Source organism: Rutidosis leptorrhynchoides, chromosome 3 (genome assembly GCF_046630445.1).
Source record: "Rutidosis leptorrhynchoides isolate AG116_Rl617_1_P2 chromosome 3, CSIRO_AGI_Rlap_v1, whole genome shotgun sequence".
In the NCBI taxonomy this organism is placed as follows: Eukaryota; Viridiplantae; Streptophyta; class Magnoliopsida; order Asterales; family Asteraceae; genus Rutidosis; species Rutidosis leptorrhynchoides.
In genome coordinates this window covers 671455189-671461721 of record NC_092335.1, presented here as the reverse complement: position 1 = coordinate 671461721, position 6533 = coordinate 671455189, and the positions used below count along the sequence as shown (strand labels likewise).

The following is a 6533-nucleotide window of genomic DNA, read 5'->3' as shown; positions in this document are numbered from 1 at the left end:
AATGAGATGGAACGACAACCTCCACCTCACCGACATAACCACTGCCACCTCCATACGGATCTACAAAAAAAAAAAATTCCAACAACCGAAGTACCAAACTCTGAAAGCTTTTATCAGTGATAGAACACATACAAGTGTAAAACAACTTCAATTAAATATCTTACCAAAATCATTAAGCCGGTTAATCCTGGAGATAGCATAAGTCAAAAACACCGGTTAATCCTGTAAAAAGCAAAAAGAAAATCAAAAGAAAATTTAGACCCCGAGTTTCATGAAAATCAATAGATGAAGACATTAATAAAGAAACAGGAAGTAACATAGAAACATAATAATTGAAGCAAAAAGAACAGTAAGACTCGTGTTGAACGAAACAAAGAAAAATAAAAATTAAGCACGGGGAATGAAGGAGGTGATGAATGTGAATATGAGGAGGGAAATTGTGAATTCATGAAGGAATTATAATTTTCAGGGTTGTACTCTGTTAAACTCTTATTGAATGTTGAAGAGGCTGAATTTCAAAGACACACGTAGCGTATATGGATAGATGATGGGTTACCCAATCCAAGACATCCACTAAATGTGATGAAACATGCGCAGCAAGCTCTGAGTAAATGGAAATTGAATTCCAGTGGATACATATCAAAGACGGTAACCAGTGATTTTTCTCCACCTCATGCTATGAACAGTAAACAAATGCCTCTTCTTATATGATATAGATATTCATATATATACATATGTAATATGTAATGTGTTAATGAGATAAAAACAAGCAGGTGGTCGGTCGCCGCAACAGTGGTCGGTCGCGCGTTGCGGCGACCACCTTGCGTTTCGTGTTGCAGCGTTACATACTGTTTACTATATAATTGTACAATGGCTAACCTAATACTGTGTTACAGCATGTTTTAGGTACATTCGTACATAATCCTGTAGGCTACAGTAGTTCATAATGTTCATAGAACATTATCTGTGTTCATGCCATGCCATTCTCATGAATCTTGATGTAGACATCAGTACATGACACACGTAGGAACAAAAAAAAAAAAGGAAATTTACATTATACAATGTCAAGTAAAAATTTATAACAGTTGGGAACCAATGAACATTGTTGTCTAAATGAGTAAACACCATTGGTTTTTAGAAAAATGGTGCTTACTCAGCACTCAAATAACATAAATAATAGTTGTAGTTGTCAACATAAAGAAATATTTTGTGGAGTATATGAAACATAAAACACATAGGAACTATATAAACCAAACATATGGATAACAAATACATAACAAAATGAAAAGAAGGCCAAATTACCAAGCATTGTAACAACAGAGCAAGGTAATAGAAGCAATACTGTTCAATTGCAATATCCAAATGTTTTTTTAATGTCAACATAAACAACTACAAAACATAAGACACGTTTGCACTATAAAAAAAAGAATGAAGTAGTAACCTGAATGTTCGTTCGAATGTAGTAGTAAAGTATCTGTTTGAGCAGCAGAGTAACAACTGCAACCAACTGAAAATTAACAAACGTAGACACATATCATCAGCAGCCCCGATTGAAGCATCGAATTTAGGAAGACAAAAAAATCAGCTTCTATACACATGAAGGAGAGACTACAACAGTGCAGCTATACATTTGTCACACAAAGAACCATATCACAACGCGAAAAAAAGGCAGCAACGTCAACAAAATAGGAAAACAGGATAAAAAAAAAGTATAAGCTGAAATATACATACAAAGATGAAGTGGATAGCAGGAAGCAAGTGCTTGAAAATAAATGCCATCCAAAAATGGGAACATATAAAAAATGAACTGAAATCATACGCCTGCAACATGAACAACAATAAATAGAATATAAAATAAAAACCTGAAATCAAGCGGAAGCAGCAAAAAAGGATTCAACGACACAATGCAGAAAACGTCACTGCAAGAAAATAACGAAAACAATAAAAATTACCACCAATATAGCAGCGATGGTGCAAAGATACCATAAGTTAGACGTTCGACAACAAATCCAAGTAAATTCGAAGGGAAACCTTGAAAGGATTTTAGAGAAGACTACAAACGTTGAAGGAATCGGAGAAAAGCAGTAGCTAAAAAAAGGGGAGAAAGAATACAAACAATAAGTTCTAAAAGGTTCAAAACAAAACAAACAAAAAACAGCGGCCTTCTTTCCCCATTTGTCGAACATATCCTTTAATAAATCAATACTTTCACACAAAAGAACATCATATAAACAAAACCTAACACTTAAATCCAGAGTTAACACATAAACCCTAACCTTGACACTTAACTCTACAACCAACACATAAATCATTGAAAAAAAACTCCAAGTAATCTTTACGCAAAAAAAAGGAAAAAATAAAAAAACACTAATTAATAAAGCGAATACTTACTGTTAGTAGAAGAGTTTGGGACATGAGGAGGTGACGGTACCACGAATCAGAACACTACACAACCAAAAATTAAGCTTAACATTATCAAATGGGAAGAATAGAATAAATCAAAGTTGCATACGAAAGAGGAACTTACATGTTACAAAGTAGTTAAGAGCAGCCATCGCTCACGATTATTAGGCCTCCGAGGTTATTGCTTAAGAAAAAAAACAACACGACGGCGGCGACGACGAAGGTGGTTGTGACGGGGATGGTTTCCTGGAGTTGGTGACGGCGGAGAAAACCCTAACGTTTTTAGTTCAACAATACACCGACGCTCCAACGGTTACAAAGTGGGGGCGATGGAGACGATGTTTAGTGGCGGTGCCGACAACGATTGGTGGTGATGGAGGCGAAGGTGGTGATGGTGTGGCGATGGAGATGAAGGTGGCCATGGTGGGGATGAAAATCGCCAGAACCTTCTAGGTGGGCCGTTGGGAAACAAATGGGAGGAGATTGGGAAGTAGGTAATGAAGTCGATGGTGTAATAAAGAAATTTGGTGAACCAAAGGTGTAAAATGACCAAATACCATTAAATCAAGTGAATAGTAAATTCATATAGTTTATTGATATATATAAGATTTATGCGATTTTAACGCAAGCTATCGATTTAGACGATACATTTTACAATCACATGTTACCAAACCATTTATACTCTTCATGATCAATTGTACTCTTACCCTTCATCTAGCCTTCTCCAATATCATTGACATTTAGACCTTTCATAAGCTCTATCGTTTTCTTTCAACAATCATGTCTTCATTCACCGTGTTATTCAAAGATTCATTTAACTTTCTATTTGAAAATTCAAACAAAATATGAGATACAAACTATGAAACAAATTAATGTGTAGGCCACGGCTTTTTTTTTTTTTTTTTTATTGTATGTAGGCACATTTACTTGTCTTTGATTCAAATAAAATTGAAAGCTAATGGTATGCCAACAAACATTTTAACGGGATATATATCTTTATTAAGGGGTTAAGTGAAATATTGAAAATAATTGTACGTTTGATAAAACTGAATGATTTGACGCTGAATGATTCAGAGCTCTAAATGGTTCAAAAGCTATGAATCAGTATGATTATGGATAAAAAAAAAATCACTGTTTGATATGCATTTTGAATCAACACTTTTGAATAAAAATTCACTGTTTAAGATGCATTCTGAATCAAGATTCTGAATGATATAAAGTTGCCATTTTAACCTTATGTATCATTTGAATAAATAAAATTTGTGTGAGATATGTTATGAACCGAATTAAATATAGAAATGTACATTGGAATACAATACATATAAGTCAAAATATAAAAATTCCAAAAACGTAATAACATCTAAACATTCATAAAAAAATTTTAAAAATAAAACAGACAGACATCTAATTGTTAACGATTTATTCATTTGAAAATAGTTGATTAGCAATGTGTTCATTTGAAAGGATTTGTTAACGATAAGATATAAGTTCGTTTATTCGATTGGTAACGGTGCTACCGTCTCTGCTCAGTTTGCACTCAGGGTCCGCTTAATAAAGTTATGTCGTCTAGACGTGCGATTTATGTTATGTAAAAGATATGATGATTCATAAAGATTTTTAGTTATAAAAGGCTCGTACAAAGTTTTCGTTTTTCCAATAAAAATAAATATATAAGAGGCGCGTACATATAAAATGCGCGGTGTGTTTCCCAGATACTATGAAATGCGCGTAGGAAAATTAAAATAAAATAAATAAAAACGGTTATTTTCCTTTAGATGGTCCCCAAATGTGGAAATTACATTACTAACCCTGACGTACAAGGCCTATAAAAGCAGCATCATTCCACTACTCTGCCTACTCACCTCTCTAATTTCAGCTAAAAAACCTTCATAACACACACACACACACACATTCATAGCTAGCTAGAAAGAAAGAAGATGCAGTCCGAAATTGTACTCCGTTCAGTTGCTACTCGGTCTTCAATGGTGCGAAGCTCATACACTGTTGTGAGCAGGTCGATGTATCGAAAATCGATTCCATCGATCTCAAATTTGAAATAAAGGAAATTAAATATAAAATAAAGGAAATTAAATATGAAATAAAGGAATTATGCTTATTTAAACTTCCGTAATCATGATGTTTAACGTGTTGTTTTTAGTTTATTCCCATGGGTTAATTGTTCTCTGTCCTGGATTATTCGATATGTCCATACGGATTTGTCCACAATAGTCCATCAGGCATAAATATAAAGTGCGAAAGTCTTCGTCAAATTATTCTTATTCCCGAAGTCAAATATTCCAACTAATTGGAGATTCGAATTGTAACAAGGTTTTAATACTTTGTTTAATGAATACACCAGGTTATCGACTGCGTGTAAACCAAGGTTTTACTACTTTGTTAACAATTACACCAATTACCCTTGATTGTAATCCACCCCTGTTTCAACAAGTCTATTAACTATTAATCCAGTTCCGTGTCCGGTAAAATGAACAATTATTGGTATTTATAGATATCCCGCCCACCGTGCCCAGTCAAGCGTATGTGGTTATATATAAATACGTCAAATTATAAGTCTATATATTAAATTAACGAGGTATCAATAGTTAATATAAAGCCCATTAATAGCCCATAGTCTAATTTTCACAAGTGTCGTTCTTTTGTCCAAACCCCAATTATGGTACAAAGCCCAATTACCCAATCTTAATATTTTTAGCCCAACATCATGATTACTTCGTCTTAAATAAGCATAATAATAACTTAGCTACGAGACATTAATTTAAAAATAACATTAACCATAACTTACAGTGATTAAAAATAGCGTAGCGTTACACAGACAGAATTTCGACTTACACCCTTACAACATTCGCTAACATACCCTTATTATTAGAATTTAAAATTAAAATTAAAATTAAAATATAAATATATATATATATATATATATATATATATATATATATATGTATATATATATATGTTTACGTATGAAGGAAGAAGAAAAAGATGTGAATTTCGTCCAAAACTCGCGAACTTTATAGGACCAGGCCTGGATTTCAGGGCCATGCGATCGCATGGCTTTTGTGCCTCCAGGCCATGCGATCGCATGGTGGTAGGTAACAGCTCACAATTCTTTGTTTTCTTGTTTGTCGACGTTTTATATATAATATAATATATATATATTAATTTTAAGAATTAATTATATATTATATTATATTCATGTGCATAGTTGACTCATAATTTTTAGTCCGTTGCGTCGAGCGTTGAGAGTTGACTTTGGTCCCGGTTCCGAATTTTCGAACGTCCTTGCGTACAATTTAATATCTTGTACTTTGCGTTTCGCTTCTTGTACTCTTGTAATTTTGAGACGTTTCTTATCAATAATTGGAACCACTTTGATTGTATTTTGTACTTTTGAGCTTTTTAGTCGTTTGCGTCTTCAATTCGTCGAATCTGTCTTTTGTCTTCACCTTTTATTATTTAAACGAATATCACTTGTAAATAGAACAATTGCAACTAAAAGCTTGTCTTTCTTGAGGGATAATGTTATGAAATATATGTTCGTTTTTAGCATTATAAAATATTCCCACACTTGAGCGTTGCTTGTCCTCAAGCAATATAGTCTTGAAATAAAAATACTAGAATCACTTCTTTATTCTTCACACTTTGTACATCAGTGATTTTTATACGGCGGTATAAACAATGATAGTAACGATGTGGTTTACAGTCCCACATGACTATAAAAATTTAGATCCTTAAGGAAATTGGATCTTTATGAAAACATTTGATCTTTTGTAAATTCAATCTAGCTTTTACCCTAGATAAGTTTTCCGGAATAACCCTTCACCGGTGTTTGCAAAATATTTTTGTGGGTTTTGTGGGTTTCAAATTTTAAAATTTTAGCTCAAAACTTGCGGTTTTGTGTCACCTACTTGCTAACATTGTATTGGGAAAGCAACACGTCCAGTATACTTGCTCCGTATATTACCTTTCTGTAAACTACCGTCCGGTTGTAAAGGAAAGCGTTGAACAAGCAACTGTTAAGGCAATGTCTAATGACATGCAGATGTTCATGGTCTAAAACGTGTCGGATGCAATTACTATCCTTTGTAGGAGCAATAGTAAAGATCACCCTA

The 6533-nt window shown here is 33.6% G+C and overlaps 1 long non-coding RNA gene across 1 annotated transcript; it reads right to left on the bottom strand.

The window, feature by feature from the left end:
- Window positions 1–1524: 1524 nt before the first annotated feature.
- On the bottom strand, window positions 1525–2547 carry LOC139899356 (uncharacterized). Its single transcript, XR_011777436.1, has 4 exons — window positions 2528–2547; window positions 2392–2445; window positions 1732–1919; window positions 1525–1622 (listed from the first exon to the last, which is right to left on the bottom strand). It is a non-coding gene; the product is annotated as an uncharacterized lncRNA (long non-coding RNA).
- Between the last annotated feature and the right edge of the window lie 3986 nt (window positions 2548–6533).